Below are 13,718 nucleotides of genomic sequence, written 5' to 3'. Positions count from 1 at the left end.
GTTCAGCAGAGTAAAAAAATATCTACTTCAAGCTGCAGCTCAACTTGTGGTTCCTTTACCCAGGTACATTTTTTAAGATGTGAACTCTGTGCATGTTAAGAAGTCCTTAAGAACATAAAAAATCAAGACAAACCACCACATGTATACCAACTGCAATATATATTGAAGGACTGAAAAGAGCAAGTAAGGGATAAAAGTAGTGAAATGGTAAAATTATTTATATGAAAGTGAAAGGAAATGTAGCCTCAACTGTCTGTAACAGTTACTCTCATTATTGCAGCATAATCTTTACTTTGGTTACTGCACAGAACTTAAATCTCAAAGTCAACAATGCAGATAGTACATGTGCTGAATTTTGTAATACAAGTGGCATTAAAGGTGATCTGTAATTGGACTCATTTAAACAATTACCAGGTATGAAATAGATCATTTGTTCTTTCTCAGGCATGATGTTCAATTAAAAAAGTTCTATCAACAGTCAAGTTGGAGAACAGGACAGGTCTCAAAAGTTGACTGTTCAGTAGGCTGTTGCATCTGAAGATCTGAAATGAACTGCTTCATACTTAATGAACTGAAGCTTTTTAAACTGGAAAAATATTTGTTATAGTGCTCCAGCTGTTAACGTTATAAATGCCTGGGGACTCCTTGTTATGCTCTCATTTTAAGTTCACCACAATACATTTTAAATAGTAACATGTGAACCAGGGGGGAAAAGTTGATCATCTCTTACAGAAGATTCTTCAGAGGCTAAACAGAACCATGCAGCATGCCCTGACAAAGCTATAAAGCAGTCATTAAGAGCAGACTATTGTTCATGGTGGGTGGCAAGCCTCATGTCAGAGTCAAACACCAAGGTTTGGAAAAGGTTATTTATGCTCTCCAGAATCCATCTGAATAGGGGTCTTCTTGCAGCAGAGCAAATACCTTTGGGATGCTGCAGTTTTTATTAGTTTGACTGGGGCAAGGGGAAAAAAAGAAGTCAATGTATTTCAGTTATAATTCTAAAACATGCCCTTGTTCCTGTTGCTCTCATAAAATAAAAATATCTGCAAAGTTTCTTTTTTCATTTTCTTAACTTAGCAAATGTTCAGTCAGAGTTTAAACCTTAGTGTAGCTTAAAAACATGTGAAACAGTGTTGGGGGGAATTGATTGTTGCCACTTCCAGTTCTTTCCATGCATCAGGTAATCATGTACTAGCACACCTCGAAAGTTCTCTTGCTTAGGACAGGTGCCTATGATTAAAAGTTATTTCACATATTTGGCTTTGCATAAAAATTAGTGGTATAACTAGAGAAATTATCAAAGTTGTCAAAGCTCTTGTTCATCTCAATTTGAAAAGAGAGTATTATAAACTGTGCTTCACAACTAGAAATTAGAGAGCAGAATTTCTGTCCTGAATTTGTCTAGGATAGGGTTAATTTTCACCAGGAGGTTGGAGGGGGCCACAGCCAGGATAGACAGCTGAATCAGCCATGGGGATATCTGATACCATACTGATGTCACACCTGCTGCCTAAGGGCTGGGGTGGACTTGGAAAGGTGTGTTCTCTGGCATGGGCTGTGCGGATGGTGCAGCCCTTAGGCAGCTTGGTTTGTTCCATATCACGCACTTTCTATGTTGTTATATTACAATTATTGTTATTATTGTTGTTTCTTCTCCTTTTTAATTGTTCTATTAAATTCTTCTTATCTCAGCCCATGTGGTTTTACCTTTTTCTCCCTATTTTCCTTCCCATCATACCAGGAGAGCAGGAGAGTGCAGGGTGAGTGAGTGACCACATGGTGCTCAGCTCCTGGCTGGGTCTAAACCACAACAATTTCATAATATCATCAGGGGATTGACTTGATCACAAGGAGCAGAAAAAATGCATAGCTTTATCTAAATATTAATATTGTATTTCAACTCGCATGCTTACAGTAGTTGAGAAACATCTAAATCTTTAAGGTTCTTTATCTTGCTTTGTGCCTATATGTGCTATGAAGGGAAAGATAAGCATTAGTCATGTTGCACATTAAGGAGCACTGACAGTGTTAGTCTCTTGAGTAGAACTCCCAAATCAAGTAAGTCCAGGACTGCTAAAGGAGTGTTGAACCTAGAACAGATCTTCTAGATCAAGGACTGCTGTTGTTTCCAAAATTGCCATGCCCAAAGAAAAGTAGTCTTCTGTGCACAGATGGAGAAAGTAGGGGGTTAGGCTACTGCCAGAACAACCTGAGGCTTCAAGGACGAGCTCCTGTAGTAGAATGGCTGTATCTATTGAGAAAGTACTGGCTGTACTTGCCCTACACTTGGAATATAAGGAAACTCCAGGATTGGAGAAAGGAAAAGGCATCTGTGGGAGAAACTATATTGTCATATGTTGGTAATAAGAGTCCAGGTATGTCCAGCTTACAAATTCCCTTCTCAGAAGTCCCTGAGAGAGGCTGGGGATAGGGTTGAAGGCTTGCAAGGAGGAGAAGAAGGTTTTAAGATACACAGGCCTGTAGTACTGAGGGAGAGGACTGTGAAAGCTGGAGAAGGGACCATTGTGCTAAAATATGCTTTTGTCTGTTGGTAGCAGCACATGCAAGGGGCAGCACAGAGGTGATGTGGGCTGGGCAGCCAAGCTTCTGTGAGATCGGTGGGAAGACTCTGATGACATGTAAAAGGCTGGAGTAGCCCATTATCTTCAAAAAGCTGCTTCAAAACAGAAGGTTATAGGCTTGCAGTCCTGCTACAGCAACATCACCTCCACCAGAGAAAGTCAGAGAAACACATTGACTACAAGGACAATCTGTCTATTTCCTACCACTGTCAATAGCACAGTAACATTGTGTTTCCAGCCATGGGCCTGACAACATTATAAACTTTCTAACCAAGTTGGTATGTGCAGTAAAGAGACTGCATAACCTCTTTCCTTTGACAGCACTAATCTGCCCTAAAAATCAAGCTCTTTGAACAGCAAATATGGATGTGATTTTGGTGGGCAGGAGCATGGGTTTTTCAGCATGCATTTAAATGCAGAAGATCAGATGACTAATTTCATTAAACAAGACTCTGAAGAGCACCTACCTTGCAAGATTTGCATTCCCCTTAAAATTACCGTGACAGGTAATGCTTTACTTTGAGCTGTGCAGCTGTGGACTTAGCACTGTCAGTTGCTTTGCAGGGAGTAGAGCTCGAGACTCCAAGTTTGCCTGAGGCTGATTTAAGGGAGTGGCACCTCAAACCTGCAGTCAGAACAAGTAACTCTCTTGCATATCTAGTGTGCTCCCTCGAAATGTACAGGTCATCCTCTAGCTGTCATGCAGTACTGTCACTTGATTTATAGAAGGAGCACCACATATACCCATCAGAAACAAAACTAGCAATAATCCTCAAAGGCAGCTGAGTAGCAACTTGTGCTTTTTTTCTTTTGTGAGAAGATGGTGGCATAGGTTCAAGAGCCTGTTTTTACAAAATAAATTGATAGAGCTACTCAAACCTAATGGAATCTAGGTTTTCACCCATTGTGCATGACAGAAAGAGTTCTGTTGTTTTTACTGGGTTGTGACTGGGATGTCACAAGCATAAAGCAAGAGATTCTCATCTATGTCAGTACAACTGATTCATTCAGAAGTAAGACTCGATATTGTAGTACTTGTATGAAGAGACTGAGACAGGTCATGTCATTGATTTTTTCTTTTTAATGGAGAAGTAATAACTGTAGGTCGATATATTTAGGCAATGGATGAGCTGACCTCTTACTGAAAGAAACTACTTGGAAATAAAAACCTGAGGCTTACTGAGCAACCTGTTTATTATTACAGAGAAAAATATGGGCTCCCAGCAGCTGCATTAAATGTTTTGTCAGTGCTGTAAAAATTGTTTAACTGTTTAGGGATCATCAGATGCAACATGTATTTCATTACTGTACACAATCTACATTAAAAAGGAAATCGTGTTATTACAATGCAGCGAGCATGTCCAACATCAGACAAACCAAATTATTCTGAACATATCTGCTTCCAACTTTACTGTATTTTTACAGCTACCTCTGGATATATACTGGAAATGTCATTAAAAGATAGGGGAAGAAATTGTCCAGTTCTAACCAAATTATCACATTTCAAACTGTCTGTTCCAAGAACAGAGGGAAGGCTTGTGATATGTTGTTAAACTGAAAAAAAAAAAAATACTCATCTTGCCAAGATTCTTTAAATAAATAATAAACTGTAAATATATTCAGACATATTCTGCTTGGCGTGAAACCAAAGAAAACTGCAGCACCAAGGAGATATAAACCCAAACTATGAACAGATGCAAAACCTAGCAGAAATCACAACGGATACCTAAAATGCAGCTTGCAAAGATAATATTTAGGTATGTTAGAGCTTCTTTTTCAATGTCATATGATACTTCGAGCTAATACTATCCCTCAGTGGTCTCTGAGAATCTGAAATATTAATGAAGACAAGTGTGCTACAGATCCTGTGACAGTAGTGTAAATTCTGCAAATCTCATGGCATGTTAACAAGATGTACCCAGAAGAAATTATTATAACTCTTAAAAAAGTCATAATGGAGTTTAAAATTTATCATCTGTAAGTGGAGGTACATGAGGCTTGAAAAGGTAGTGTTTGTGTGGATGGAGAGCTTAACAGATCTGTTACCTAACTTTTTCAGTATTAAAAGATTTATGCAGCCTTTTCTAAATGTATTCACATGGCAAGCTCCGGTCAAGAAGGGACAAAAGCTCAGCCCAAAAGGTCAGTTTCTCAAGTATGTCAAATGTACCGGCACAGGGGATCTTAATTATTGTTTCAAGCCTGAACTCCTGAGATATGTGTCAGAGTCTGTCAAATGACAAAATAAATGCTACAGTTTGGCTCATGTTGTCATCATAATATCCAAAAGCACTGTGAATTTCTAGAGCCTTGTGGAATGGAAAAAAATCCTGTGTTCATATCTCCTTGCCAAATGTTTAGGTTGAGCGATCTTTCTGCCTGAGCTGAAACTCCCCTCCAAGGCTGGGGAACAAGAGTATGACTGCAAATTCATCCTATCATCCAGTAAACATGGAAAGGTCCTGTCCATTGTATTCACCAGCTTTTGAGCAGAGGTCATAGAAATTACTCTGACTGTTTTCTTCTCTCACCAACAGCTGCAAATGAAAGCCTTTAAGACCAATCTTTGACTTTTTAATAGTAAGTCTTACTGTTACCATTTTTGGCAATTAGTACTTCTCTTAAGTTGTAGCTGTGCATACCATCCTTCTAAAGGTTCATGGTCAAAACCTAACAGCATTGAAGTTTTTCACAGTGAGGGAGGAGGTTATATCTCTGCACCGCGAGTGGAAAGCTCTGAGGGGCTGAAGGGAGAAGACAACTGCTTCTCATATACCCTTACAACTCTTCACAGGTAGTGCCAAGTCCACTTTTGTGTAGAGCAGTGAAGGGCATGCACCTCCCACCACTGGAAGACAGCAGTGTTGCATGTGTCCATTCTTCTGTGTTTTTGAAAAGACTGGGATTTTTCCCATATGAGAAGGAATCGCAAACTTCTGATAAATCAAAGCTAAACAGGAGCATAAGAGCCTAGTGACTAGACTTCTCTCAAACTGATACCCGAAGAAAAGCATTTGATGTGATTAAACTGTCCAAGGCATGAATTGCTGTAAAAGGCAGCCTTTGGTAAGTCATCAAAGCTGTCCTCTGCTTTCTTTGCATTAGTAAGGATGTAGCTGTAATGATGAGAAACGGAAATTCTGAAGGCTCCCTTTCCCTCTGCATATTCTCCTGGCAGCTCTGAAAGCTGGCAGTAAAATGCTCTCTGTTAACATCTCACTCTTCATCAGTGCCGCTAACGAACAGACTGTCTACTTCACAAGTAATGGCCACTTAAGAATCAATTGATTGTTCTTCATGGTGAGACGTTGTGCTACTGAAACTTCTGCCAGCCAGGACATTTTTAGCAGCTCTAGTCTGCAAATCTAGATAACTTTGCAGGTCTTTCTTGACAGTTCAAAGCACCTTAGTGAAAAGTAACAGGCTCTTAAGTAGTGCTTAAATGTCACACCTCTGTAACAGGAAGATAGAAGCCAAACGAATCTGTCCATCTACCACAAGAAATAGCTTCTGTTAAGATTTCTCTTTGCTGTTAAGACTCAGCTGAGCTGTACAGACTACAATGTTTCTTAACTGCAAATTAATACAATGGGTTCAAATTCAGCTGAATCTGTATTCTGATACGTTTGAATACACCTTCTGTACGTCTGTAAGAACCTACTTCCTGGGTTGAGTAGACAAAATCAGATTATCACTCTTCATTTTAGCACACATATTTGTCTTTATATATAGTGTATGATAAGTAGATTCAAAAAGCTCTTCCAAAATTACTTCACTGACAAAAGATGAATGCATAATGATCCTAACAAATCAGTAAATCCTATGGAGTTAATGTCCTGTAACTGTGAACCCCCACTTCTTCAGTTCAAGAAGAGTTTGTATTAATACAGGAAGCTAATTCATACTTGAAAAAAACAATGCAAAGACAGTTAGATTAGTGACCTAGCATACTTGCCATCAATTAAGGGAACTATTAGTATTCAGTCTAATGAAAATATATTTTTGAGTGATGAAGGATATGATAACAAGAAAAGTGATGAACCTTCTAGTTTAATATTAAATGCCACTTTAGTTAAATGCTCAAGTGGTGGCAATGAAGCAGAAGATAAGAGCTGGCAAAAGAAGACGAGCAATGGTGTATAGCACAAACTAGATTAAATTATATTGAAGATTTATGGCTTTCATTAAATATTATTTCTTAAGGATAGAGTCACTTAGTCACGTGGTAACAGGGGAGCCAATAACTTCCAGGACTCCATTACAGGCTGTTCACATGACAATGCCCACTGCATAAATGCTTTGAGTTCTTCCACTGGATGTACATCTCTCAGATTAATCCATGTAATCTGTATCACAAACCCAAAGATATTAATAAATGAGAAAGTTATGGCTTTCTTTGTCATTATCACCTTCTAGCTGCCTGCCTGATCAGGCTTGAAAGGTGCCAGATATGTGGATCAGAAAAATATTCCGTACAAAACCTAGTTGTGTGAAAGCTAAAACTGATTCGAAAAAAAAAAATCACTTGAAGTCTTCAAATCATAATCCTTTGGCACTCTAAATCACACAGTCATAGCCAACAGGTGTAACATTCAGGCGACTTTATAACTTCAAAAATCAGTAAATTTATTCTAGCTTGCCTATATATCCATGTTCCATGTAAACCTCATCATTTGACAAAGGTAGTCAGCCAACTGTTTATTTAACCTCAGCCTATTTTCTGTTTTGTTTTTTTTTTTTTTTTTTCTCAGTAGAGTTAAAACTTATGTACATGCAAATAAATACCTAGCTTGTAACTAACATCTAGGAATGTTGGGTAGTTGGGTTTTGGTTGGTTTTGGTTTCATTTGTTGTTGTTGTTGTTTGTTTGTTTGTTTTTTCATTTTGAAAGACCTAACATTGTTCAAGGAAAGCTTTTTACCAGATCTTCAGGAAACAGATTTTTCATTATTCATCTATACATAGTCTTACTTGTGGAGTAGGATGACAGGTACCACAGCGGAGAGGAAAATACTTGCTACTCAAACTTCAAACACCACTCAGAACATTAAGCTATCAGAATTTTCTTCAAATGTGTTCAAAATTTGGGCAAGTCAGCTGTCTAATGAGTTTCAAAAGAATTGCCCAGCTGTGGCTTAAACATGCTTAGCTGAGATACCGAGTTCCTCTTAGAATGGTAAGGAACGTATTTGGGAATTTTTCAAGCATGTGAAGCAGATTTTGGTGTATCAGGCAAATACAAAGCTTCTTTCATGATGAATAAAAGTTAAACTGCATATGTTTAGGGCAGTTGTGGAAATGCAGCTGTGTCTGGGAAGGTGTAAAACCAGAAAGACTGCATTGTGGAAATGATAGACAGTAAGATGGACACAACTTCAGAATTTGGGTGATCAAAGGTAAAAAATGGTATTGGTTTGCCAAGTTAGTGCTACATATTTACCTTGAATAGATGTCCTAGGTAAAGCTCAGTAAATTCAGGTTAGGTATCAGTCTGAATAGAAAATTGAAGACCCAATCTGTACTTCAAAAAGTGTTATCTCTTGGGTCAGTGGTAATGACCTATTAATAAACATGAAGCTTTAGGGGCAAAAGCTGCCTTTACTAACCATGGATGCTATCAGCTTTGCTACTGTGCATCTTCGTTGTACTGCAGCATGGGTGATTCCAACTACTTTTCTTGCTGTCAGTCAAAATTAATCTGGCTGCTGTTGACAAACTGGTGATGGTTGTGAACATTTGCTGGAGTTTAATTCTACCAGCTATATCCTTTTGCCTGCATTACAGTTTGAATCTGTATACCTGTTCACATGGCAACCTAGGTCAGTTCACAGCAGCTAATTATTTCAGGTTCATTGGCTGCAGGGTGTCAATCGTCATTCAGGGCTACAGATGATTTACTCCTTATCACATAGGTCACAAAAGCAGGAGGGGAAATTAAAAAGAATCCATCAGCAACTGAATTGATATATACTTCTGAGCTGTTACCCAGAAGCTACAATTAAATCTATGAAATTTTAAGCTAGCTGTGAGACTCTTGTTCTTTGCATGTTCCTCCTGCACCAAAGATATCACTGGAGGTGCAACAGCCTTCACAGAGGTCACTTTTCCAGTGTCCTCTGAGGCTCAGTGCAGGCTACCCAAATCCCTAATGGAATTTGTGGCAACAGGCTGGTCAAAAAAGCTTGCAGCTGAAGTGCCCACGTGTCCTAAACTGGCTAGCTTAAAACCATCCCAGCAAAACAGAAAGAGAGGCAGCCCATCCCAGGGACTGGCAGAACATCCGCAGCAGAACAGGGCCCAGGTGTCTCCATGCAGCATTGTTCTGGATGTGCACCCTTGTCTCACTCCTGTTACAGGCTGGCAAATACAGGTCTAGCTAACATGTCACAAGCTGCTCAATGATATCTGCTGAACAGCTTTTCCAAGCCTGTTTTCTTTAGCTTCTCAGCCAAATGAAACACTTCTTTGTCTCAGTCCCTCGAGGCAGTTTTTTAAGGCTCTAGCTCTAGGCCGATGTAACCACCCAGCCCTCCCACCTGCCCTGGACACCACCAGCCTATGGCCCCTGGGCCCCGCATGTAACAAAGGCCAGCCTAAGGGTTGTGTGAGAGGAGGTGCTGAACTGACAAAGATTTTAAGGAGAAAGAAGCTCTCTTTTTATCTGGCACCTGCTGCTCCCAGCAGATCAGAGCCTGGTAAACCTTTCTAAGCAGGTCATCTGTCCTAGTTCACCATTTTTTCTATTGTCCTGCACGGGTAATATTTGCAAGGACCACAATACGTGACTCATTTTTCCACTGGAAAACACACTCAGATGGCTGTGGTCAGGTGCTTTGTTTACCCACTTTCTCAGGGTGGGAATGAGGATGTTTCCTTCTTATATATCAGAGAGAAACTGGCCAGAATCAGAAGGAAAAAGGTCTTTCCATGCCAGTTTGGGAAGCTGGGGAGGGGGTGGGGGGAGGTTATCTTCCAGCACATCTGTGCTGCTGCTCTAACTTGTGACATGAGTTTTTTGATCTGGAAGAGGTGTTTGACACATGAGTTTATGGCTGTGATTTTTAAATCAGCATGGGAGAATTGGTTCCTGTTGTATTTCCTTATCAATGACTTCAATGCTTACCGTTGACTGCACGTGTGTGTTGCCTTTTCAAATTAACTGTGGTCACTGAACACACACAAGTGAAAAACTGAAAAAAAAAGATTTTTTTTTTTCCAGCCCCTGGCCAAAGGAGTATAGGAATACTGTGGCTGATGCATGCTGATGCCAGCTGCAAAAACAGTTTCCCTGCAGTGGAGGCAGCAGGTCAGTAATTACACTTCCTAAACAAAGTGCTGTCAGCCACAGTTACAGCTCTTTGCAGCTCTTCCTGAAGTTTCAGACTCACCTTTTCAGATATGATTGCCCCTGTGACACTATGATCTTGCATTTCAGAATGCCCAAACTGCTGGAAAGTAATTGTTCTGCTTTCGAACTGTATCACTCCTGAACTGGCTGTGAGCAAGAGCACTGTAACAAAACCTGTGCTTGCTGCCGGTGTTTGGTATCACCCGGTACCTCAGATGAGAAAACGGCCAGAGGATGGCTATCAAACGGCTGCTGCTTTGCAGGGTGATACTGATAAATACTCTAGATTCTATCTGGTTATGAAATTAGATTAGATTCTATCTAGCTTATGTTCTATTATGAGAAGAAGGTGCCTGATTAACTTTTTTGTCTCTTTTCTCCTATAATTTTTGAGGCTCTTTTAAAAGACTGACTTTCAAGCCTAGTGATCGTAAAGTCAAGCATCATTTGCCATAGCAAATAAGTGGAAAACTGGATTGTCTTTCTGATGTTCCAGTAAGTTATCTTGGGAAAGCATCATAGTTTTTTTTTTTTTCCCAAGTCTCCTACAAAAATTTTGTAACAGAGCCACTTGAAGAGACAGATCTGATCATAGTGTTCCTTAAAGGAAGATTGAAGGAAGATTGCATGTTGAAAGTTGACTTTATAAATAGCATTATGGATGTTTGTAATACTTCTGTCTGGCTGAACAAAATGAACCTCTACTAAGAGATCACAAGTGGGCACTAATGTTAATTTTGTCATTTGTTGACATATTCATTTTGCTTTTAAAAGTATGGACACAGTTAGTGTCACCACACGATGACAATGACATTGTCAGTGAGACAAAATTCTAGCACTTCCAACACTTATTACTGATAAGCTTCCAAGCTTCTGCTATGACACTGCTGGTCAGGCCCGTGTTAAATTGCATCCTTTTCTTATTCCAACTGCTTTTGCTTATTACATCAAATAGTTCTGGAAACAACAATGGTTTCTCTTAGGCTTGAAAAGTATTTTGGAGCAATGCTGCTGGAGGAAAAATTGGAAAGGGGCAAAGAAGGAAGAAAAAGGGGAAAATTAAATCTGTATTTTTCCTTACTGGAATTCATAAGGGCTTCACAAGGATTATTTTGCTTTCCTTTATTAAGCACATTTATACAGTTGACACAGATTTAACTACAGTAAATGGATATACACTTTTATTTTGCATAAGCATGCAATTTGAAGTGACCAAATAAATGGAGAGGCAGAGAGAAGTCTTAATCAAAGCTGTAAAAATGAAGAGTATGTGCACAATGCATTTTTGTTCAATTTTAGGTAGTTATTCTTTGATATGGTTATTATAATTCTAAATTGCACTGGGAAATTCAATTACTTTGACCTGGGATTATGAAAACCCATTATTAGTATAATATACCAAGAGCCTTAAAAATTGCTTTTCTGCTTAGCTGTTAAGTATGGTTGCAATGGGTTACCTTTGTAATTGTAATGCACAATCTCAAGTTATCCAGGAAGGCAATATATGGTGGACTGAAGTGAGGGGATGGGAGTAGACTGGTTCTTTAAACAAATGGAGTGGTGGTTTGTACAGTTACATGTGGAAAAACTGTTGACTGTACAGCCCCTATTAACATTATGTAGTTACTACTGCTCATAGAAAAAAATACTATCGTGTACAGCTAAAGTGTAGTTCTTTACAGCCTTTTTTTTTGATGATGCTGAAATATGAAAATCTATAGAAAGAAGATCACTTGATGATAAAAACATGGGTACCGTTTACTGAAACTTTGGGAAGACAATGTCTGATGCCCTTTATTACCATAATTTGATCTTTACTGGCTTGCATATAACATATTTTTTTAGAGGTACAGACACTTCTGTCAACCAGCCTGGAGTCTTTCATAGTCTGCCTTCATCTTCTGTCCTTTTTCAGTTACATTTTTAAAAGAAAGGAAAAAGAGCTACCATATAATTTTAAAGGGTTTGTAAATACCTGTTTCTAACAGTTTTAAACTTATCTCTGTAACAACCTTTATATTTCTATATGATAGATCAGGAATAAAAGATTCATTTTTATACAGTTCTTTTACCATCTAAAACCAAACTGACCCTACAAGGTACAAGTCTTACATTTCAGTCTGACTTCTTTAATCGCTTTTACTCGTCAAAATGCAGCTTTAATAAACTTCTGTATTGTATTGAAGACTAAGCACATACATTGGACTGTTTACAAAGCATCTTATCTAGCAAACATAATGATAAAAGATTACTTCAGGCTGAATAGATCAGCATTTTACTCTAAACAAAGGCTCTCAAAGGATTCTACAGTTCCACTTTCCCAACTATGGCAGCAGAGCACCTTACTCCCCTAAGCCCCTTGATGCATTTGCAGATACTGAAGGGCATGAACAGCACCATGAATAGCAATAACTTAACTCACAGCTGATTCCAGTCATTACCAATTCTCATCGGTTAGCATACTTAGTGTTTCATTCAGAATCTCTGGGGTGGAGGGTGGAAATGTGCTGGGAATTTTTCAGCATTTGCTCATTTGGCTTGCTACACGTACAACTGTCTGATTCACATTCATAGTGCCTGCAAACAGAAGTGGTCATTTAAGTGTCTGTCTCATCTCTTTGCAAATGTGACCCTTAGCTATGACTTTACTTGCAGGTTAATGCCACTCTGACATTAACAGCAGCTCAAAGCTGAGCTTTTCAGGCCAAGGCAAAAGAGCAGCTGCTCATGTTTGGAAGGTTGTCTCTGCAACCAAAACAGACCAATGGTTTTCTCTTTTATACTTGCATATTAAGAAGTGTCAATATTTATATAACATCAAGCACTTATAAGTTAAAGGTAGCAGAATAAAAAGATTCTAAATTCAAATCATCCTTATTTATAGTTCTTAAGCCAACCTGGTCATGTTCTACTTTCGGCAGGTCCACAGGCTTATTGTGCCATTGTTTAGAATATGAAATAGGGAGTTGCAGTGAAAAAGTCTGCCCGCCATAGTTCCACTTTGCTGCTTAGTTTGGAATCCATCTTAGAGTAAGGCAAGGAGGAAAAGGTTTTTTTGGTAATAAATGATGTCTAATGTCCATTTGGAGATTCTTATTCTGCAGCAGAGTTCCTACAAAGTGTTGGGAAATTTCCTCAAGTGTAAGGTTTTTGTGAATATTTGCTAATAGCATGTTCCCTATATTCTACAAACCTAAATCAATCTAATTAATTATGTTAATGCTAACTTGATATTCTCCAGAATTAGGAAGCTATTGAGCCAACCCAAATCACATTTTGCATAACACAAGTGTCCACACTAGTACTGGGAGCATAGTTCCTTAGGTGGAAGGCAGTTGCAACTGATCATAGTCCACCAACAGTGCATGTTAAATGCATAAAATGTACAGTCTAACAGATTTTTCATTAACAGTTCTAAAATATCTCCAATGCTTTTAGTACATATACTTTTTAGTAAGTATTATTATACCCAGTTACTTCAACACTGATGCTCAAGCAGTGACCTTACAGAATACTCTGTTTTCAATATTAAAATCACATAGCTCCCTTATGATAAAGCTATTCAGCAAAGCACTTGTAAGAGTCCTCCCACGATAAAGCAATGACCCCGACATCAGCAACAAGATGTTGGCTGAAATTTTCCACAAATGCTGACATCAAAATGTGTATTAACATTTGACTGTGCACAACACTGAAGATAAGAGTTTCTTATCTCAAGATATTATCCACCTACAGTAACTCAGATTTTGGAACTGCTGCTCTTCCTCTGGAATATTTATTACATT

Source organism: Merops nubicus, unplaced genomic scaffold (assembly GCF_000691845.1).
Source record: "Merops nubicus isolate BGI_N331 unplaced genomic scaffold, ASM69184v1 scaffold3535, whole genome shotgun sequence".
Taxonomy (NCBI): Eukaryota; Metazoa; Chordata; class Aves; order Coraciiformes; family Meropidae; genus Merops; species Merops nubicus.
The sequence above is the reverse complement of the archived record's forward strand: the minus strand, read 5'-3'. Positions refer to the sequence as shown.